Below are 21,328 nucleotides of genomic sequence, written 5' to 3' on the forward strand. Positions count from 1 at the left end.
GGTTGTCTTTGCGGGATATGTGCACCGTGAGTGGAGATTCAGCTTAATTGTGCGACAGTCTACCCTCATCTTACTAGCGACGGCAACAACCAAGGGGTGGCATGTAAGATTGAGCGTGGCTAAGAGTTTCTCATTATTAGTTAGCATCACACTTTGACAGAGCTGTGACAAGGCGAGTAGGGTGAGCTCAGGAAAGCCAGTAGCAAGCGCACTTGAAGTAGCCCTGAAGAACCGGATTATAAATTTTGCCAGCCATAATGGAGCTAGGGGCGTTCTCAGTTACCAAATACCGGTGCAATAAGAGAGCAACAGTATTTGACCGTAAAATGACGCCCTATCCGTCTAGCATACGACATTGCTTGTCTCTGCATACGCGGACGTGAGGTCATCTCGGAAATGAAATCCGAAATATAGATTAAAATTGTTGTGTTCCCGCCCGGGATCGAACCGGGGACCTTCTGCGTGTAAAGCAGACGTGATAACCGCTACACCACGGAAACGACGGTTCTTTTCATGTACCACCCGGAGACTCGTAATAGCAACAGTTTGTCTTCTGTGTTAGCAAGGGCATCGGCAACGAGCTCCCTCCGATTCGTGAAGTTCCTGTAGTAAAAGACGTCGATGGAAACAATCCAACCGCGACAGACAGGGAGAACGCTGGCTGAGCTGCAGCCCTACATGGTGAGACCATCAAAGGTGGCGTCATTCACATGCAGTGCGTTTTCGGAACGAATAGGCTCGTTGGTCTAGGGGTATGATTCCTGCTTCGGGTGCAGGAGGTCCCGGGTTCAAATCCCGGACGAGCCCTTGCGTTTTGTACAACGGTGCGGTAACAAATCGCATGGCGGCGGCTGTTTCGCGCATTTCCAGGCCTCCAAGTCAGCGCTAAAATCCGACAACCAGTTCTGAAACCGTTTCATGTTTCATTTGAGCCATGTGCACCCTGCTGATGGAACGTTTGAAGTTGATTTAAATGGTCACAGTAGAGATCGTAGCAAGTGTCTTGCTGAGTGCGACGAAAACGGGTTTCCGCCCGCAATCGAGCCGGGGACCTTCTGCGTGTTAGGCACGGCGCCTGGGCTCGGCGGCAGCTGCTGCTCTTTCCTTCCTTACGAGATACCGTCGATTCGCGCAGTCGTTATTGCAAAAGATGTCACCAAAGGCAATCGCTTCGTTAGCGGCACGGTGCCTGGGCTCGGCGGCAGCTCTACATGGAGGCACCAGCAGCCCAGCCAGGCCGCCGCCGGCACCGGCGCGCCACAGCCCAAGGAGTCGGCGGCCGCCCTGCAATGCCCCTGCCGTTGCATATTCCACCCGCCTCATATCCTCCCCATGTCTGACTCACTACCCCAAATGACACTGCAGTGGACGTGCTTATTACTATCGCTTTTGGAAGAACCAAGGCGCAGTATTCTAGTGTCGAACCGGTACTGCAAATTGGGATTAAGCAAAAATTTATTGTGTGGTCGAGCGACAGCTTCGGCTCGCTCTTCCTACATGATCGCTTCTTGTGCGGAATAATTCCTAGCTCGCCGATGGCTTCAGAGTTGGTCTTCTCGAAGTTTTGCTTTCGCACTGCATTCCGCAATCTTTTCGTTATGAGTTGTGTGCTTCGGTTTCCCGACTTTCTTGTGTTTAGTGCGTTTGGCTTCTCTTAACCCTTAGCCACCGCTTGCCGAAATTTCCACACTATCATCTGTCGATCTGCAGAGCTCGATGAAGGCATCGCGGCCGTTCCTGAGCTCGTGGAACGGTCGAATCTGTAGTTGTTTCCAGATCTCTCCCACACAACGGCCTCCCAGAAGCTTGGATTACAGAAGTACGCCACTACTCCCAGCCGGAGATTCACGATTGAAAGCAGAATGACATGAGCTACACGCAGCTCCGATTTTTTTTTTGTGTCTGACCTACTTTGAAAGACTTTGTAGTCGATTTACTTACTACTATCGCTGTTGGAAACCAGGTGATAACCGCACAGTATTCTAGAGACGATGAGGTAATGAAAATTTAGAATAAGTAAAACAGTATCAAAAGAAGTTGTGTGGTGGAGCAGCACATGCAATTCACGCTTCCTAGATATTCGTTACTGCATAGAATAATTCTTTTGTCTGCGGCGTCTTCAGTATCCGTCTTCTGGAAATTTTGCTTGCAGTATATTGTGCAATCTTTTCGTTATGAGTTGGTGCTTGGTTTCCCGATGTTCTTTTGTTTAGTGCATTCGCCTTCTCTTAACCCTGAGAAACCACATACCGAAACTGAGGCACTGCCGGCTGTTCATAAGCAGTGCTCGATGCAGTTATTTCGCTTTTTATTCGTTGCCTTTAATATTCTTCTCATCAGTGGTGAGTGCTGCCTGCAGAAAGCGTTTATCTTGCGAATTCACGTGAAAGTTTGTGTTCCCTGTGAGGCGCACTACTTGGGATTAACTTGACTGCTCCAGCCAGGTGGCTGGTTGGTCTAGGGGTATGATTCCTGCTTTGGGTGCAGGAGGTCCCGGGTTCAAATCCCGGACGAGCCCTAGCGTTTTGTGCAAACTGATCGCACGTCAGTGGCTGAGTCAGCGCAAAAAGCTCGCCGTCAATATCAAATGAACTTCTTATTCGATGTGAGCAATTGACACTCTGGTCCGACGCGTTAAAAAAAAAAAAATAAAAAAAAAAAAAGTGGCTGGGGTACCTGGCTCTCACCCAGGAGGCCGGGGTTCGATTCCCGGTACCGGAAATGCGCATTTTGTTGCTCCTCTTATGCGACTTGGCCCGACTTAGCTCGACTGACGCTTGCAGAAAACTACGTTAAGTACGATTCGTGGTAACAAGTGACGGCGAGAGCGATGCACCACCTGTCCACCTCTTATCGAGGCACCTAACTGTGGTCAACAAAGCTGGAGGACTGCAAGACATTGCCACGGGGGCTGAATGCAGCTAACCACACTGCTTAGTGTCCTAACAGCGGAGACAGGTTCAAAAAAAAAAAAAAAAAAAAAATGGGTATAATTCCTGCTTAGGGTGCAGGAGGTCCCGGGTTCAAATCCCGGACGAGCCCTCGCGTTTTGTGCAAACTGATCGCACGTCAGTGGCTGAGTCAGCGCAAAAAGCTCGCCGTCAATATCAAATGAACTTCTTATTCGATGTGAGCAATTGACACTCTGGTCCGACGCGTTAAAAAAAAAAAAATAAAAAAAAAAAAGTGGCTGGGGTACCTGGCTCTCACCCAGGAGGCCGGGGTTCGATTCCCGGTACCGGAAATGCGCATTTTGTTGCTCCTCTTATGCGACTTGGCCCGACTTAGCTCGACTGACGCTACGCTGACGCTTGCAGAAAACTACGTTAAGTACGATTCGTGGTAACAAGTGACGGCGAGAGCGATGCGACACCTGTCCACCTCTTATCGAGGCACCTAACTGTGGTCAACAAAGCTGGAGGACTGCAAGACATTGCCACGGGGGCTGAATGCAGCTAACCACACTGCTTAGTGTCCTAACAGCGGAGACAGGTTCAAAAAAAAAAAAAAAAAAAAAAAATGGGTATAATTCCTGCTTAGGGTGCAGGAGGTCCCGGGTTCAAATCCCGGACGAGCCCTCGCGTTTTGTGCAAACTGATCGCACGTCAGTGGCTGAGTCAGCGCAAAAAGCTCGCCGTCAATATCAAACGAATTTCTTATTCGACGTGAGCAATTGACACTCTGGTCCGACGCGTGAAGGCGATTACGAAGGTTTCGGGTACAGGTGGTAGCAGATGCAATTTCCCAATCTAAAAACGAAAAAAATTTAAAAAAAAAAAAAAAAAAAAGGGGGTATGATTCCTGCTTTGGGTGCAGGAGGTCCCGGTTTCAAATCCCGGACGAGCCCTGCCATTTTGACCGTGCTGAAGAGTAGGTGGAACTCAGCCCCGGTTGCAGCTCCTCAATGAAGAGTAGACGCCTGTTATAGCACGTGGATATAACAAGAATGCGGCACCAGTAAAGTACGTAGGTGGAATTCGGTAGAAAAGCAGACGGTAATTTTGCATGCAACGGAAAACAAGGTTGTCTTTGCGGGATATGTGCACCGTGAGTGGAGATTCAGCTTAATTGTGCGACAGTCTACCCTCATCTTACTAGCGACGGCAACAACCAAGGGGTGGCATGTAAGATTGAGCGTGGCTAAGAGTTTCTCATTATTAGTTAGCATCACACTTTGACAGAGCTGTGACAAGGCGAGTAGGGTGAGCTCAGGAAAGCCAGTAGCAAGCGCACTTGAAGTAGCCCTGAAGAACCGGATTATAAATTTTGCCAGCCATAATGGAGCTAGGGGCGTTCTCAGTTACCAAATACCGGTGCAATAAGAGAGCAACAGTATTTGACCGTAAAATGACGCCCTATCCGTCTAGCATACGACATTGCTTGTCTCTGCATACGCGGACGTGAGGTCATCTCGGAAATGAAATCCGAAATATAGATTAAAATTGTTGTGTTCCCGCCCGGGATCGAACCGGGGACCTTCTGCGTGTAAAGCAGACGTGATAACCGCTACACCACGGAAACGACGGTTCTTTTCATGTACCACCCGGAGACTCGTAATAGCAACAGTTTGTCTTCTGTGTTAGCAAGGGCATCGGCAACGAGCTCCCTCCGATTCGTGAAGTTCCTGTAGTAAAAGACGTCGATGGAAACAATCCAACCGCGACAGACAGGGAGAACGCTGGCTGAGCTGCAGCCCTACATGGTGAGACCATCAAAGGTGGCGTCATTCACATGCAGTGCGTTTTCGGAACGAATAGGCTCGTTGGTCTAGGGGTATGATTCCTGCTTCGGGTGCAGGAGGTCCCGGGTTCAAATCCCGGACGAGCCCTTGCGTTTTGTACAACGGTGCGGTAACAAATCGCATGGCGGCGGCTGTTTCGCGCATTTCCAGGCCTCCAAGTCAGCGCTAAAATCCGACAACCAGTTCTGAAACCGTTTCATGTTTCATTTGAGCCATGTGCACCCTGCTGATGGAACGTTTGAAGTTGATTTAAATGGTCACAGTAGAGATCGTAGCAAGTGTCTTGCTGAGTGCGACGAAAACGGGTTTCCGCCCGCAATCGAGCCGGGGACCTTCTGCGTGTTAGGCACGGCGCCTGGGCTCGGCGGCAGCTGCTGCTCTTTCCTTCCTTACGAGATACCGTCGATTCGCGCAGTCGTTATTGCAAAAGATGTCACCAAAGGCAATCGCTTCGTTAGCGGCACGGTGCCTGGGCTCGGCGGCAGCTCTACATGGAGGCACCAGCAGCCCAGCCAGGCCGCCGCCGGCACCGGCGCGCCACAGCCCAAGGAGTCGGCGGCCGCCCTGCAATGCCCCTGCCGTTGCATATTCCACCCGCCTCATATCCTCCCCATGTCTGACTCACTACCCCAAATGACACTGCAGTGGACGTGCTTATTACTATCGCTTTTGGAAGAACCAAGGCGCAGTATTCTAGTGTCGAACCGGTACTGCAAATTGGGATTAAGCAAAAATTTATTGTGTGGTCGAGCGACAGCTTCGGCTCGCTCTTCCTACATGATCGCTTCTTGTGCGGAATAATTCCTAGCTCGCCGATGGCTTCAGAGTTGGTCTTCTCGAAGTTTTGCTTTCGCACTGCATTCCGCAATCTTTTCGTTATGAGTTGTGTGCTTCGGTTTCCCGACTTTCTTGTGTTTAGTGCGTTTGGCTTCTCTTAACCCTTAGCCACCGCTTGCCGAAATTTCCACACTATCATCTGTCGATCTGCAGAGCTCGATGAAGGCATCGCGGCCGTTCCTGAGCTCGTGGAACGGTCGAATCTGTAGTTGTTTCCAGATCTCTCCCACACAACGGCCTCCCAGAAGCTTGGATTACAGAAGTACGCCACTACTCCCAGCCGGAGATTCACGATTGAAAGCAGAATGACATGAGCTACACGCAGCTCCGATTTTTTTTTTGTGTCTGACCTACTTTGAAAGACTTTGTAGTCGATTTACTTACTACTATCGCTGTTGGAAACCAGGTGATAACCGCACAGTATTCTAGAGACGATGAGGTAATGAAAATTTAGAATAAGTAAAACAGTATCAAAAGAAGTTGTGTGGTGGAGCAGCACATGCAATTCACGCTTCCTAGATATTCGTTACTGCATAGAATAATTCTTTTGTCTGCGGCGTCTTCAGTATCCGTCTTCTGGAAATTTTGCTTGCAGTATATTGTGCAATCTTTTCGTTATGAGTTGGTGCTTGGTTTCCCGATGTTCTTTTGTTTAGTGCATTCGCCTTCTCTTAACCCTGAGAAACCACATACCGAAACTGAGGCACTGCCGGCTGTTCATAAGCAGTGCTCGATGCAGTTATTTCGCTTTTTATTCGTTGCCTTTAATATTCTTCTCATCAGTGGTGAGTGCTGCCTGCAGAAAGCGTTTATCTTGCGAATTCACGTGAAAGTTTGTGTTCCCTGTGAGGCGCACTACTTGGGATTAACTTGACTGCTCCAGCCAGGTGGCTCGTTGGTCTAGGGGTATGATTCCTGCTTTGGGTGCAGGAGGTCCCGGGTTCAAATCCCGGACGAGCCCTAGCGTTTTGTGCAAACTGATCGCACGTCAGTGGCTGAGTCAGCGCAAAAAGCTCGCCGTCAATATCAAATGAACTTCTTATTCGATGTGAGCAATTGACACTCTGGTCCGACGCGTTAAAAAAAAAAAAATAAAAAAAAAAAAGTGGCTGGGGTACCTGGCTCTCACCCAGGAGGCCGGGGTTCGATTCCCGGTACCGGAAATGCGCATTTTGTTGCTCCTCTTATGCGACTTGGCCCGACTTAGCTCGACTGACGCTACGCTGACGCTTGCAGAAAACTACGTTAAGTACGATTCGTGGTAACAAGTGACGGCGAGAGCGATGCGACACCTGTCCACCTCTTATCGAGGCACCTAACTGTGGTCAACAAAGCTGGAGGACTGCAAGACATTGCCACGGGGGCTGAATGCAGCTAACCACACTGCTTAGTGTCCTAACAGCGGAGACAGGTTCAAAAAAAAAAAAAAAAAAAAAAAATGGGTATAATTCCTGCTTAGGGTGCAGGAGGTCCCGGGTTCAAATCCCGGACGAGCCCTCGCGTTTTGTGCAAACTGATCGCACGTCAGTGGCTGAGTCAGCGCAAAAAGCTCGCCGTCAATATCAAACGAATTTCTTATTCGACGTGAGCAATTGACACTCTGGTCCGACGCGTGAAGGCGATTACGAAGGTTTCGGGTACAGGTGGTAGCAGATGCAATTTCCCAATCTAAAAACGAAAAAAATTTAAAAAAAAAAAAAAAAAAAAGGGGGTATGATTCCTGCTTTGGGTGCAGGAGGTCCCGGTTTCAAATCCCGGACGAGCCCTGCCATTTTGACCGTGCTGAAGAGTAGGTGGAACTCAGCCCCGGTTGCAGCTCCTCAATGAAGAGTAGACGCCTGTTATAGCACGTGGATATAACAAGAATGCGGCACCAGTAAAGTACGTAGGTGGAATTCGGTAGAAAAGCAGACGGTAATTTTGCATGCAACGGAAAACAAGGTTGTCTTTGCGGGATATGTGCACCGTGAGTGGAGATTCAGCTTAATTGTGCGACAGTCTACCCTCATCTTACTAGCGACGGCAACAACCAAGGGGTGGCATGTAAGATTGAGCGTGGCTAAGAGTTTCTCATTATTAGTTAGCATCACACTTTGACAGAGCTGTGACAAGGCGAGTAGGGTGAGCTCAGGAAAGCCAGTAGCAAGCGCACTTGAAGTAGCCCTGAAGAACCGGATTATAAATTTTGCCAGCCATAATGGAGCTAGGGGCGTTCTCAGTTACCAAATACCGGTGCAATAAGAGAGCAACAGTATTTGACCGTAAAATGACGCCCTATCCGTCTAGCATACGACATTGCTTGTCTCTGCATACGCGGACGTGAGGTCATCTCGGAAATGAAATCCGAAATATAGATTAAAATTGTTGTGTTCCCGCCCGGGATCGAACCGGGGACCTTCTGCGTGTAAAGCAGACGTGATAACCGCTACACCACGGAAACGACGGTTCTTTTCATGTACCACCCGGAGACTCGTAATAGCAACAGTTTGTCTTCTGTGTTAGCAAGGGCATCGGCAACGAGCTCCCTCCGATTCGTGAAGTTCCTGTAGTAAAAGACGTCGATGGAAACAATCCAACCGCGACAGACAGGGAGAACGCTGGCTGAGCTGCAGCCCTACATGGTGAGACCATCAAAGGTGGCGTCATTCACATGCAGTGCGTTTTCGGAACGAATAGGCTCGTTGGTCTAGGGGTATGATTCCTGCTTCGGGTGCAGGAGGTCCCGGGTTCAAATCCCGGACGAGCCCTTGCGTTTTGTACAACGGTGCGGTAACAAATCGCATGGCGGCGGCTGTTTCGCGCATTTCCAGGCCTCCAAGTCAGCGCTAAAATCCGACAACCAGTTCTGAAACCGTTTCATGTTTCATTTGAGCCATGTGCACCCTGCTGATGGAACGTTTGAAGTTGATTTAAATGGTCACAGTAGAGATCGTAGCAAGTGTCTTGCTGAGTGCGACGAAAACGGGTTTCCGCCCGCAATCGAGCCGGGGACCTTCTGCGTGTTAGGCACGGCGCCTGGGCTCGGCGGCAGCTGCTGCTCTTTCCTTCCTTACGAGATACCGTCGATTCGCGCAGTCGTTATTGCAAAAGATGTCACCAAAGGCAATCGCTTCGTTAGCGGCACGGTGCCTGGGCTCGGCGGCAGCTCTACATGGAGGCACCAGCAGCCCAGCCAGGCCGCCGCCGGCACCGGCGCGCCACAGCCCAAGGAGTCGGCGGCCGCCCTGCAATGCCCCTGCCGTTGCATATTCCACCCGCCTCATATCCTCCCCATGTCTGACTCACTACCCCAAATGACACTGCAGTGGACGTGCTTATTACTATCGCTTTTGGAAGAACCAAGGCGCAGTATTCTAGTGTCGAACCGGTACTGCAAATTGGGATTAAGCAAAAATTTATTGTGTGGTCGAGCGACAGCTTCGGCTCGCTCTTCCTACATGATCGCTTCTTGTGCGGAATAATTCCTAGCTCGCCGATGGCTTCAGAGTTGGTCTTCTCGAAGTTTTGCTTTCGCACTGCATTCCGCAATCTTTTCGTTATGAGTTGTGTGCTTCGGTTTCCCGACTTTCTTGTGTTTAGTGCGTTTGGCTTCTCTTAACCCTTAGCCACCGCTTGCCGAAATTTCCACACTATCATCTGTCGATCTGCAGAGCTCGATGAAGGCATCGCGGCCGTTCCTGAGCTCGTGGAACGGTCGAATCTGTAGTTGTTTCCAGATCTCTCCCACACAACGGCCTCCCAGAAGCTTGGATTACAGAAGTACGCCACTACTCCCAGCCGGAGATTCACGATTGAAAGCAGAATGACATGAGCTACACGCAGCTCCGATTTTTTTTTTGTGTCTGACCTACTTTGAAAGACTTTGTAGTCGATTTACTTACTACTATCGCTGTTGGAAACCAGGTGATAACCGCACAGTATTCTAGAGACGATGAGGTAATGAAAATTTAGAATAAGTAAAACAGTATCAAAAGAAGTTGTGTGGTGGAGCAGCACATGCAATTCACGCTTCCTAGATATTCGTTACTGCATAGAATAATTCTTTTGTCTGCGGCGTCTTCAGTATCCGTCTTCTGGAAATTTTGCTTGCAGTATATTGTGCAATCTTTTCGTTATGAGTTGGTGCTTGGTTTCCCGATGTTCTTTTGTTTAGTGCATTCGCCTTCTCTTAACCCTGAGAAACCACATACCGAAACTGAGGCACTGCCGGCTGTTCATAAGCAGTGCTCGATGCAGTTATTTCGCTTTTTATTCGTTGCCTTTAATATTCTTCTCATCAGTGGTGAGTGCTGCCTGCAGAAAGCGTTTATCTTGCGAATTCACGTGAAAGTTTGTGTTCCCTGTGAGGCGCACTACTTGGGATTAACTTGACTGCTCCAGCCAGGTGGCTCGTTGGTCTAGGGGTATGATTCCTGCTTTGGGTGCAGGAGGTCCCGGGTTCAAATCCCGGACGAGCCCTAGCGTTTTGTGCAAACTGATCGCACGTCAGTGGCTGAGTCAGCGCAAAAAGCTCGCCGTCAATATCAAATGAACTTCTTATTCGATGTGAGCAATTGACACTCTGGTCCGACGCGTTAAAAAAAAAAAAATAAAAAAAAAAAAGTGGCTGGGGTACCTGGCTCTCACCCAGGAGGCCGGGGTTCGATTCCCGGTACCGGAAATGCGCATTTTGTTGCTCCTCTTATGCGACTTGGCCCGACTTAGCTCGACTGACGCTTGCAGAAAACTACGTTAAGTACGATTCGTGGTAACAAGTGACGGCGAGAGCGATGCGACACCTGTCCACCTCTTATCGAGGCACCTAACTGTGGTCAACAAAGCTGGAGGACTGCAAGACATTGCCACGGGGGCTGAATGCAGCTAACCACACTGCTTAGTGTCCTAACAGCGGAGACAGGTTCAAAAAAAAAAAAAAAAAAAAAAAAATGGGTATAATTCCTGCTTAGGGTGCAGGAGGTCCCGGGTTCAAATCCCGGACGAGCCCTCGCGTTTTGTGCAAACTGATCGCACGTCAGTGGCTGAGTCAGCGCAAAAAGCTCGCCGTCAATATCAAACGAATTTCTTATTCGACGTGAGCAATTGACACTCTGGTCCGACGCGTGAAGGCGATTACGAAGGTTTCGGGTACAGGTGGTAGCAGATGCAATTTCCCAATCTAAAAACGAAAAAAAATTAAAAAAAAAAAAAAAAGGGGGTATGATTCCTGCTTTGGGTGCAGGAGGTCCCGGTTTCAAATCCCGGACGAGCCCTGCCATTTTGACCGTGCTGAAGAGTAGGTGGAACTCAGCCCCGGTTGCAGCTCCTCAATGAAGAGTAGACGCCTGTTATAGCACGTGGATATAACAAGAATGCGGCACCAGTAAAGTACGTAGGTGGAATTCGGTAGAAAAGCAGACGGTAATTTTGCATGCAACGGAAAACAAGGTTGTCTTTGCGGGATATGTGCACCGTGAGTGGAGATTCAGCTTAATTGTGCGACAGTCTACCCTCATCTTACTAGCGACGGCAACAACCAAGGGGTGGCATGTAAGATTGAGCGTGGCTAAGAGTTTCTCATTATTAGTTAGCATCACACTTTGACAGAGCTGTGACAAGGCGAGTAGGGTGAGCTCAGGAAAGCCAGTAGCAAGCGCACTTGAAGTAGCCCTGAAGAACCGGATTATAAATTTTGCCAGCCATAATGGAGCTAGGGGCGTTCTCAGTTACCAAATACCGGTGCAATAAGAGAGCAACAGTATTTGACCGTAAAATGACGCCCTATCCGTCTAGCATACGACATTGCTTGTCTCTGCATACGCGGACGTGAGGTCATCTCGGAAATGAAATCCGAAATATAGATTAAAATTGTTGTGTTCCCGCCCGGGATCGAACCGGGGACCTTCTGCGTGTAAAGCAGACGTGATAACCGCTACACCACGGAAACGACGGTTCTTTTCATGTACCACCCGGAGACTCGTAATAGCAACAGTTTGTCTTCTGTGTTAGCAAGGGCATCGGCAACGAGCTCCCTCCGATTCGTGAAGTTCCTGTAGTAAAAGACGTCGATGGAAACAATCCAACCGCGACAGACAGGGAGAACGCTGGCTGAGCTGCAGCCCTACATGGTGAGACCATCAAAGGTGGCGTCATTCACATGCAGTGCGTTTTCGGAACGAATAGGCTCGTTGGTCTAGGGGTATGATTCCTGCTTCGGGTGCAGGAGGTCCCGGGTTCAAATCCCGGACGAGCCCTTGCGTTTTGTACAACGGTGCGGTAACAAATCGCATGGCGGCGGCTGTTTCGCGCATTTCCAGGCCTCCAAGTCAGCGCTAAAATCCGACAACCAGTTCTGAAACCGTTTCATGTTTCATTTGAGCCATGTGCACCCTGCTGATGGAACGTTTGAAGTTGATTTAAATGGTCACAGTAGAGATCGTAGCAAGTGTCTTGCTGAGTGCGACGAAAACGGGTTTCCGCCCGCAATCGAGCCGGGGACCTTCTGCGTGTTAGGCACGGCGCCTGGGCTCGGCGGCAGCTGCTGCTCTTTCCTTCCTTACGAGATACCGTCGATTCGCGCAGTCGTTATTGCAAAAGATGTCACCAAAGGCAATCGCTTCGTTAGCGGCACGGTGCCTGGGCTCGGCGGCAGCTCTACATGGAGGCACCAGCAGCCCAGCCAGGCCGCCGCCGGCACCGGCGCGCCACAGCCCAAGGAGTCGGCGGCCGCCCTGCAATGCCCCTGCCGTTGCATATTCCACCCGCCTCATATCCTCCCCATGTCTGACTCACTACCCCAAATGACACTGCAGTGGACGTGCTTATTACTATCGCTTTTGGAAGAACCAAGGCGCAGTATTCTAGTGTCGAACCGGTACTGCAAATTGGGATTAAGCAAAAATTTATTGTGTGGTCGAGCGACAGCTTCGGCTCGCTCTTCCTACATGATCGCTTCTTGTGCGGAATAATTCCTAGCTCGCCGATGGCTTCAGAGTTGGTCTTCTCGAAGTTTTGCTTTCGCACTGCATTCCGCAATCTTTTCGTTATGAGTTGTGTGCTTCGGTTTCCCGACTTTCTTGTGTTTAGTGCGTTTGGCTTCTCTTAACCCTTAGCCACCGCTTGCCGAAATTTCCACACTATCATCTGTCGATCTGCAGAGCTCGATGAAGGCATCGCGGCCGTTCCTGAGCTCGTGGAACGGTCGAATCTGTAGTTGTTTCCAGATCTCTCCCACACAACGGCCTCCCAGAAGCTTGGATTACAGAAGTACGCCACTACTCCCAGCCGGAGATTCACGATTGAAAGCAGAATGACATGAGCTACACGCAGCTCCGATTTTTTTTTTGTGTCTGACCTACTTTGAAAGACTTTGTAGTCGATTTACTTACTACTATCGCTGTTGGAAACCAGGTGATAACCGCACAGTATTCTAGAGACGATGAGGTAATGAAAATTTAGAATAAGTAAAACAGTATCAAAAGAAGTTGTGTGGTGGAGCAGCACATGCAATTCACGCTTCCTAGATATTCGTTACTGCATAGAATAATTCTTTTGTCTGCGGCGTCTTCAGTATCCGTCTTCTGGAAATTTTGCTTGCAGTATATTGTGCAATCTTTTCGTTATGAGTTGGTGCTTGGTTTCCCGATGTTCTTTTGTTTAGTGCATTCGCCTTCTCTTAACCCTGAGAAACCACATACCGAAACTGAGGCACTGCCGGCTGTTCATAAGCAGTGCTCGATGCAGTTATTTCGCTTTTTATTCGTTGCCTTTAATATTCTTCTCATCAGTGGTGAGTGCTGCCTGCAGAAAGCGTTTATCTTGCGAATTCACGTGAAAGTTTGTGTTCCCTGTGAGGCGCACTACTTGGGATTAACTTGACTGCTCCAGCCAGGTGGCTCGTTGGTCTAGGGGTATGATTCCTGCTTTGGGTGCAGGAGGTCCCGGGTTCAAATCCCGGACGAGCCCTAGCGTTTTGTGCAAACTGATCGCACGTCAGTGGCTGAGTCAGCGCAAAAAGCTCGCCGTCAATATCAAATGAACTTCTTATTCGATGTGAGCAATTGACACTCTGGTCCGACGCGTTAAAAAAAAAAAAATAAAAAAAAAAAAGTGGCTGGGGTACCTGGCTCTCACCCAGGAGGCCGGGGTTCGATTCCCGGTACCGGAAATGCGCATTTGTTGCTCCTCTTATGCGACTTGGCCCGACTTAGCTCGACTGACGCTTGCAGAAAACTACGTTAAGTACGATTCGTGGTAACAAGTGACGGCGAGAGCGATGCGACACCTGTCCACCTCTTATCGAGGCACCTAACTGTGGTCAACAAAGCTGGAGGACTGCAAGACATTGCCACGGGGGCTGAATGCAGCTAACCACACTGCTTAGTGTCCTAACAGCGGAGACAGGTTCAAAAAAAAAAAAAAAAAAAAAAATGGGTATAATTCCTGCTTAGGGTGCAGGAGGTCCCGGGTTCAAATCCCGGACGAGCCTCGCGTTTTGTGCAAACTGATCGCACGTCAGTGGCTGAGTCAGCGCAAAAAGCTCGCCGTCAATATCAAACGAATTTCTTATTCGACGTGAGCAATTGACACTCTGGTCCGACGCGTGAAGGCGATTACGAAGGTTTCGGGTACAGGTGGTAGCAGATGCAATTTCCCAATCTAAAACGAAAAAAATTTAAAAAAAAAAAAAAAAAAGGGGGTATGATTCCTGCTTTGGGTGCAGGAGGTCCCGGTTTCAAATCCCGGACGAGCCCTGCCATTTTGACCGTGCTGAAGAGTAGGTGGAACTCAGCCCCGGTTGCAGCTCCTCAATGAAGAGTAGACGCCTGTTATAGCACGTGGATATAACAAGAATGCGGCACCAGTAAAGTACGTAGGTGGAATTCGGTAGAAAAGCAGACGGTAATTTTGCATGCAACGGAAAACAAGGTTGTCTTTGCGGGATATGTGCACCGTGAGTGGAGATTCAGCTTAATTGTGCGACAGTCTACCCTCATCTTACTAGCGACGGCAACAACCAAGGGGTGGCATGTAAGATTGAGCGTGGCTAAGAGTTTCTCATTATTAGTTAGCATCACACTTTGACAGAGCTGTGACAAGGCGAGTAGGGTGAGCTCAGGAAAGCCAGTAGCAAGCGCACTTGAAGTAGCCCTGAAGAACCGGATTATAAATTTTGCCAGCCATAATGGAGCTAGGGCGTTCTCAGTTACCAAATACCGGTGCAATAAGAGAGCAACAGTATTTGACCGTAAAATGACGCCCTATCCGTCTAGCATACGACATTGCTTGTCTCTGCATACGCGGACGTGAGGTCATCTCGGAAATGAAATCCGAAATATAGATTAAAATTGTTGTGTTCCCGCCCGGGATCGAACCGGGGACCTTCTGCGTGTAAAGCAGACGTGATAACCGCTACACCACGGAAACGACGGTTCTTTTCATGTACCACCCGGAGACTCGTAATAGCAACAGTTTGTCTTCTGTGTTAGCAAGGGCATCGGCAACGAGCTCCCTCCGATTCGTGAAGTTCCTGTAGTAAAAGACGTCGATGGAAACAATCCAACCGCGACAGACAGGGAGAACGCTGGCTGAGCTGCAGCCCTACATGGTGAGACCATCAAAGGTGGCGTCATTCACATGCAGTGCGTTTTCGGAACGAATAGGCTCGTTGGTCTAGGGGTATGATTCCTGCTTCGGGTGCAGGAGGTCCCGGGTTCAAATCCCGGACGAGCCCTTGCGTTTTGTACAACGGTGCGGTAACAAATCGCATGGCGGCGGCTGTTTCGCGCATTTCCAGGCCTCCAAGTCAGCGCTAAAATCCGACAACCAGTTCTGAAACCGTTTCATGTTTCATTTGAGCCATGTGCACCCTGCTGATGGAACGTTTGAAGTTGATTTAAATGGTCACAGTAGAGATCGTAGCAAGTGTCTTGCTGAGTGCGACGAAAACGGGTTTCCGCCCGCAATCGAGCCGGGGACCTTCTGCGTGTTAGGCACGGCGCCTGGGCTCGGCGGCAGCTGCTGCTCTTTCCTTCCTTACGAGATACCGTCGATTCGCGCAGTCGTTATTGCAAAAGATGTCACCAAAGGCAATCGCTTCGTTAGCGGCACGGTGCCTGGGCTCGGCGGCAGCTCTACATGGAGGCACCAGCAGCCCAGCCAGGCCGCCGCCGGCACCGGCGCGCCACAGCCCAAGGAGTCGGCGGCCGCCCTGCAATGCCCCTGCCGTTGCATATTCCACCCGCCTCATATCCTCCCCATGTCTGACTCACTACCCCAAATGACACTGCAGTGGACGTGCTTATTACTATCGCTTTTGGAAGAACCAAGGCGCAGTATTCTAGTGTCGAACCGGTACTGCAAATTGGGATTAAGCAAAAATTTATTGTGTGGTCGAGCGACAGCTTCGGCTCGCTCTTCCTACATGATCGCTTCTTGTGCGGAATAATTCCTAGCTCGCCGATGGCTTCAGAGTTGGTCTTCTCGAAGTTTTGCTTTCGCACTGCATTCCGCAATCTTTTCGTTATGAGTTGTGTGCTTCGGTTTCCGACTTTCTTGTGTTTAGTGCGTTTGCTTCTCTTAACCCTTAGCCACCGCTTGCCGAAATTTCCACACTATCATCTGTCGATCTGCAGAGCTCGATGAAGGCATCGCGGCCGTTCCTGAGCTCGTGGAACGGTCGAATCTGTAGTTGTTTCCAGATCTCTCCCACACAACGGCCTCCCAGAAGCTTGGATTACAGAAGTACGCCACTACTCCCAGCCGGAGATTCACGATTGAAAGCAGAATGACATGAGCTACACGCAGCTCCGATTTTTTTTTTGTGTCTGACCTACTTTGAAAGACTTTGTAGTCGATTTACTTACTACTATCGCTGTTGGAAACCAGGTGATAACCGCACAGTATTCTAGAGACGATGAGGTAATGAAAATTTAGAATAAGTAAAACAGTATCAAAAGAAGTTGTGTGGTGGAGCAGCACATGCAATTCACGCTTCCTAGATATTCGTTACTGCATAGAATAATTCTTTTGTCTGCGGCGTCTTCAGTATCCGTCTTCTGGAAATTTTGCTTGCAGTATATTGTGCAATCTTTTCGTTATGAGTTGGTGCTTGGTTTCCCGATGTTCTTTTGTTTAGTGCATTCGCCTTCTCTTAACCCTGAGAAACCACATACCGAAACTGAGGCACTGCCGGCTGTTCATAAGCAGTGCTCGATGCAGTTATTTCGCTTTTTATTCGTTGCCTTTAATATTCTTCTCATCAGTGGTGAGTGCTGCCTGCAGAAAGCGTTTATCTTGCGAATTCACGTGAAAGTTTGTGTTCCCTGTGAGGCGCACTACTTGGGATTAACTTGACTGCTCCAGCCAGGTGGCTCGTTGGTCTAGGGGTATGATTCCTGCTTTGGGTGCAGGAGGTCCCGGGTTCAAATCCCGGACGAGCCCTAGCGTTTTGTGCAAACTGATCGCACGTCAGTGGCTGAGTCAGCGCAAAAAGCTCGCCGTCAATATCAAATGAACTTCTTATTCGATGTGAGCAATTGACACTCTGGTCCGACGCGTTAAAAAAAAAAAATAAAAAAAAAAAAAGTGGCTGGGGTACCTGGCTCTCACCCAGGAGGCCGGGGTTCGATTCCCGGTACCGGAAATGCGCATTTTGTTGCTCCTCTTATGCGACTTGGCCCGACTTAGCTCGACTGACGCTACGCTGACGCTTGCAGAAAACTACGTTAAGTACGATTCGTGGTAACAAGTGACGGCGAGAGCGATGCGACACCTGTCCACCTCTTATCGAGGCACCTAACTGTGGTCAACAAAGCTGGAGGACTGCAAGACATTGCCACGGGGGCTGAATGCAGCTAACCACACTGCTTAGTGTCCTAACAGCGGAGACAGGTTCAAAAAAAAAAAAAAAAAAAAAAAAAAATGGGTATAATTCCTGCTTAGGGTGCAGGAGGTCCCGGGTTCAAATCCCGGACGAGCCCTCGCGTTTTGTGCAAACTGATCGCACGTCAGTGGCTGAGTCAGCGCAAAAAGCTCGCCGTCAATATCAAACGAATTTCTTATTCGACGTGAGCAATTGACACTCTGGTCCGACGCGTGAAGGCGATTACGAAGGTTTCGGGTACAGGTGGTAGCAGATGCAATTTCCCAATCTAAAAACGAAAAAAATTTAAAAAAAAAAAAAAAAGGGGGTATGATTCCTGCTTTGGGTGCAGGAGGTCCCGGTTTCAAATCCCGGACGAGCCCTGCCATTTTGACCGTGCTGAAGAGTAGGTGGAACTCAGCCCCGGTTGCAGCTCCTCAATGAAGAGTAGACGCCTGTTATAGCACGTGGATATAACAAGAATGCGGCACCAGTAAAGTACGTAGGTGGAATTCGGTAGAAAAGCAGACGGTAATTTTGCATGCAACGGAAAACAAGGTTGTCTTTGCGGGATATGTGCACCGTGAGTGGAGATTCAGCTTAATTGTGCGACAGTCTACCTCATCTTACTAGCGACGGCAACAACCAAGGGGTGGCATGTAAGATTGAGCGTGGCTAAGAGTTTCTCATTATTAGTTAGCATCACACTTTGACAGAGCTGTGACAAGGCGAGTAGGGTGAGCTCAGGAAAGCCAGTAGCAAGCGCACTTGAAGTAGCCCTGAAGAACCGGATTATAAATTTTGCCAGCCATAATGGAGCTAGGGGCGTTCTCAGTTACCAAATACCGGTGCAATAAGAGAGCAACAGTATTTGACCGTAAAATGACGCCCTATCCGTCTAGCATACGACATTGCTTGTCTCTGCATACGCGGACGTGAGGTCATCTCGGAAATGAAATCCGAAATATAGATTAAAATTGTTGTGTTCCCGCCGGGATCGAACCGGGGACCTTCTGCGTGTAAAGCAGACGTGATAACCGCTACACCACGGAAACGACGGTTCTTTTCATGTACCACCCGGAGACTCGTAATAGCAACAGTTTGTCTTCTGTGTTAGCAAGGGCATCGGCAACGAGCTCCCTCCGATTCGTGAAGTTCCTGTAGTAAAAGACGTCGATGGAAACAATCCAACCGCGACAGACAGGGAGAACGCTGGCTGAGCTGCAGCCCTACATGGTGAGACCATCAAAGGTGGCGTCATTCACATGCAGTGCGTTTTCGGAACGAATAGGCTCGTTGGTCTAGGGGTATGATTCCTGCTTCGGGTGCAGGAGGTCCCGGGTTCAAATCCCGGACGAGCCCTTGCGTTTTGTACAACGGTGCGGTAACAAATCGCATGGCGGCGGCTGTTTCGCGCATTTCCAGGCCTCCAAGTCAGCGCTAAAATCCGACAACCAGTTCTGAAACCGTTTCATGTTTCATTTGAGCCATGTGCACCCTGCTGATGGAACGTTTGAAGTTGATTTAAATGGTCACAGTAGAGATCGTAGCAAGTGTCTTGCTGAGTGCGACGAAAACGGGTTTCCGCCCGCAATCGAGCCGGGGACCTTCTGCGTGTTAGGCACGGCGCCTGGGCTCGGCGGCAGCTGCTGCTCTTTCCTTCCTTACGAGATACCGTCGATTCGCGCAGTCGTTATTGCAAAAGATGTCACCAAAGGCAATCGCTTCGTTAGCGGCACGGTGCCTGGGCTCGGCGGCAGCTCTACATGGAGGCACCAGCAGCCCAGCCAGGCCGCCGCCGGCACCGGCGCGCCACAGCCCAAGGAGTCGGCGGCCGCCCTGCAATGCCCCTGCCGTTGCATATTCCACCCGCCTCATATCCTCCCATGTCTGACTCACTACCCCAAATGACACTGCAGTGGACGTGCTTATTACTATCGCTTTTGGAAGAACCAAGGCGCAGTATTCTAGTGTCGAACCGGTACTGCAAATTGGGATTAAGCAAAAATTTATTGTGTGGTCGAGCGACAGCTTCGGCTCGCTCTTCCTACATGATCGCTTCTTGTGCGGAATAATTCCTAGCTCGCCGATGGCTTCAGAGTTGGTCTTCTCGAAGTTTTGCTTTCGCACTGCATTCCGCAATCTTTTCGTTATGAGTTGTGTGCTTCGGTTTCCCGACTTTCTTGTGTTTAGTGCGTTTGGCTTCTCTTAACCTTAGCCACCGCTTGCCGAAATTTCCACACTATCATCTGTCGATCTGCAGAGCTCGATGAAAGCATCGCGGCCGTTCCTGAGCTCGTGGAACGGTCGAATCTGTAGTTGTTTCCAGATCTCTCCCACACAACGGCCTCCCAGAAGCTTGGATTACAGAAGTACGCCACTACTCCCAGCCGGAGATTCACGATTGAAAGCAGAATGACATGAGCTACACGCAGCTCCGATTTTTTTTTTGTGTCTGACCTACTTTGAAAGACTTTGTAGTCGATTTACTTACTACTATCGCTGTTGGAAACCAGGTGATAACCGCACAGTATTCTAGAGACGATGAGGTAATGAAAATTTAGAATAAGTAAAACAGTATCAAAAGAAGTTGTGTGGTGGAGCAGCACATGCAATTCACGCTTCCTAGATATTCGTTACTGCATAGAATAATTCTTTTGTCTGCGGCGTCTTCAGTATCCGTCTTCTGGAAATTTTGCTTGCAGTATATTGTGCAATCTTTTCGTTATGAGTTGGTGCTTGGTTTCCCGATGTTCTTTTGTTTAGTGCATTCGCCTTCTCTTAACCCTGAGAAACCACATACCGAAACTGAGGCACTGCCGGCTGTTCATAAGCAGTGCTCGATGCAGTTATTTCGCTTTTTATTCGTTGCCTTTAATATTCTTCTCATCAGTGGTGAGTGCTGCCTGCAGAAAGCGTTTATCTTGCGAATTCACGTGAAAGTTTGTGTTCCCTGTGAGGCGCACTACTTGGGATTAACTTGACTGCTCCAGCCAGGTGGCTCGTTGGTCTAGGGGTATGATTCCTGCTTTGGGTGCAGGAGGTCCCGGGTTCAAATCCCGGACGAGCCCTAGCGTTTTGTGCAAACTGATCGCACGTCAGTGGCTGAGTCAGCGCAAAAAGCTCGCCGTCAATATCAAATGAACTTCTTATTCGATGTGAGCAATTGACACTCTGGTCCGACGCGTTAAAAAAAAAAAAATAAAAAAAAAAAAGTGGCTGGGGTACCTGGCTCTCACCCAGGAGGCCGGGGTTCGATTCCGGTACCGGAAATGCGCATTTTGTTGCTCCTCTTATGCGACTTGGCCCGACTTAGCTCGACTGACGCTACGCTGACGCTTGCAGAAAACTACGTTAAGTACGATTCGTGGTAACAAGTGACGGCGAGAGCGATGCGACACCTGTCCACCTCTTATCGAGGCACCTAACTGTGGTCAACAAAGCTGGAGGACTGCAAGACATTGCCACGGGGGCTGAATGCAGCTAACCACACTGCTTAGTGTCCTAACAGCGGAGACAGGTTCAAAAAAAAAAAAAAAAAAAAAAAAAATGGGTATAATTCCTGCTTAGGGTGCAGGAGGTCCCGGGTTCAAATCCCGGACGAGCCCTCGCGTTTTGTGCAAACTGATCGCACGTCAGTGGCTGAGTCAGCGCAAAAAGCTCGCCGTCAATATCAAACGAATTTCTTATTCGACGTGAGCAATTGACACTCTGGTCCGACGCGTGAAGGCGATTACGAAGGTTTCGGGTACAGGTGGTAGCAGATGCAATTTCCCAATCTAAAAACGAAAAAAATTTAAAAAAAAAAAAAAAAAGGGGGTATGATTCCTGCTTTGGGTGCAGGAGGTCCCGGTTTCAAATCCCGGACGAGCCCTGCCATTTTGACCGTGCTGAAGAGTAGGTGGAACTCA

At 49.4% G+C, this 21,328-nt stretch overlaps 18 non-coding genes across 18 annotated transcripts; 12 read left to right on the forward strand and 6 right to left on the reverse strand.

Moving 5' to 3' along the window:
• Nucleotides 1-427: 427 nt before the first annotated feature.
• Trnav-uac lies at nucleotides 428-500 on the reverse strand. The gene has a single exon. It is a non-coding gene; the product is annotated as a tRNA-Val (tRNA).
• A 235-nt stretch (nucleotides 501-735) lies between these two features.
• Nucleotides 736-807, forward strand: Trnap-cgg. The gene has a single exon. It is a non-coding gene; the product is annotated as a tRNA-Pro (tRNA).
• Nucleotides 808-2,446: 1,639 nt separating this feature from the next.
• On the forward strand, nucleotides 2,447-2,518 carry Trnap-ugg. The gene has a single exon. It is a non-coding gene; the product is annotated as a tRNA-Pro (tRNA).
• Nucleotides 2,519-4,448: 1,930 nt separating this feature from the next.
• Trnav-uac lies at nucleotides 4,449-4,521 on the reverse strand. Its single transcript has one exon. It is a non-coding gene; the product is annotated as a tRNA-Val (tRNA).
• Nucleotides 4,522-4,756: 235 nt separating this feature from the next.
• Trnap-cgg lies at nucleotides 4,757-4,828 on the forward strand. The gene has a single exon. It is a non-coding gene; the product is annotated as a tRNA-Pro (tRNA).
• Nucleotides 4,829-6,467: 1,639 nt separating this feature from the next.
• On the forward strand, nucleotides 6,468-6,539 carry Trnap-ugg. The gene has a single exon. It is a non-coding gene; the product is annotated as a tRNA-Pro (tRNA).
• A 1,406-nt stretch (nucleotides 6,540-7,945) lies between these two features.
• Trnav-uac lies at nucleotides 7,946-8,018 on the reverse strand. The gene has a single exon. It is a non-coding gene; the product is annotated as a tRNA-Val (tRNA).
• Nucleotides 8,019-8,253: 235 nt separating this feature from the next.
• Nucleotides 8,254-8,325, forward strand: Trnap-cgg. The gene has a single exon. It is a non-coding gene; the product is annotated as a tRNA-Pro (tRNA).
• A 1,639-nt stretch (nucleotides 8,326-9,964) lies between these two features.
• Nucleotides 9,965-10,036, forward strand: Trnap-ugg. Its single transcript has one exon. It is a non-coding gene; the product is annotated as a tRNA-Pro (tRNA).
• A 1,392-nt stretch (nucleotides 10,037-11,428) lies between these two features.
• Nucleotides 11,429-11,501, reverse strand: Trnav-uac. Its single transcript has one exon. It is a non-coding gene; the product is annotated as a tRNA-Val (tRNA).
• A 235-nt stretch (nucleotides 11,502-11,736) lies between these two features.
• Nucleotides 11,737-11,808, forward strand: Trnap-cgg. Its single transcript has one exon. It is a non-coding gene; the product is annotated as a tRNA-Pro (tRNA).
• A 1,639-nt stretch (nucleotides 11,809-13,447) lies between these two features.
• Nucleotides 13,448-13,519, forward strand: Trnap-ugg. The gene has a single exon. It is a non-coding gene; the product is annotated as a tRNA-Pro (tRNA).
• Nucleotides 13,520-14,907: 1,388 nt separating this feature from the next.
• On the reverse strand, nucleotides 14,908-14,980 carry Trnav-uac. Its single transcript has one exon. It is a non-coding gene; the product is annotated as a tRNA-Val (tRNA).
• A 235-nt stretch (nucleotides 14,981-15,215) lies between these two features.
• Trnap-cgg lies at nucleotides 15,216-15,287 on the forward strand. Its single transcript has one exon. It is a non-coding gene; the product is annotated as a tRNA-Pro (tRNA).
• Nucleotides 15,288-16,924: 1,637 nt separating this feature from the next.
• Nucleotides 16,925-16,996, forward strand: Trnap-ugg. Its single transcript has one exon. It is a non-coding gene; the product is annotated as a tRNA-Pro (tRNA).
• A 1,404-nt stretch (nucleotides 16,997-18,400) lies between these two features.
• Trnav-uac lies at nucleotides 18,401-18,472 on the reverse strand. The gene has a single exon. It is a non-coding gene; the product is annotated as a tRNA-Val (tRNA).
• Nucleotides 18,473-18,707: 235 nt separating this feature from the next.
• Nucleotides 18,708-18,779, forward strand: Trnap-cgg. Its single transcript has one exon. It is a non-coding gene; the product is annotated as a tRNA-Pro (tRNA).
• A 1,637-nt stretch (nucleotides 18,780-20,416) lies between these two features.
• Trnap-ugg lies at nucleotides 20,417-20,488 on the forward strand. Its single transcript has one exon. It is a non-coding gene; the product is annotated as a tRNA-Pro (tRNA).
• Nucleotides 20,489-21,328: the final 840 nt, after the last annotated feature.

The sequence above is a fragment of the Schistocerca piceifrons genome, unplaced genomic scaffold (genome assembly GCF_021461385.2).
Source record: "Schistocerca piceifrons isolate TAMUIC-IGC-003096 unplaced genomic scaffold, iqSchPice1.1 HiC_scaffold_421, whole genome shotgun sequence".
In the NCBI taxonomy this organism is placed as follows: Eukaryota; Metazoa; Arthropoda; class Insecta; order Orthoptera; family Acrididae; genus Schistocerca; species Schistocerca piceifrons.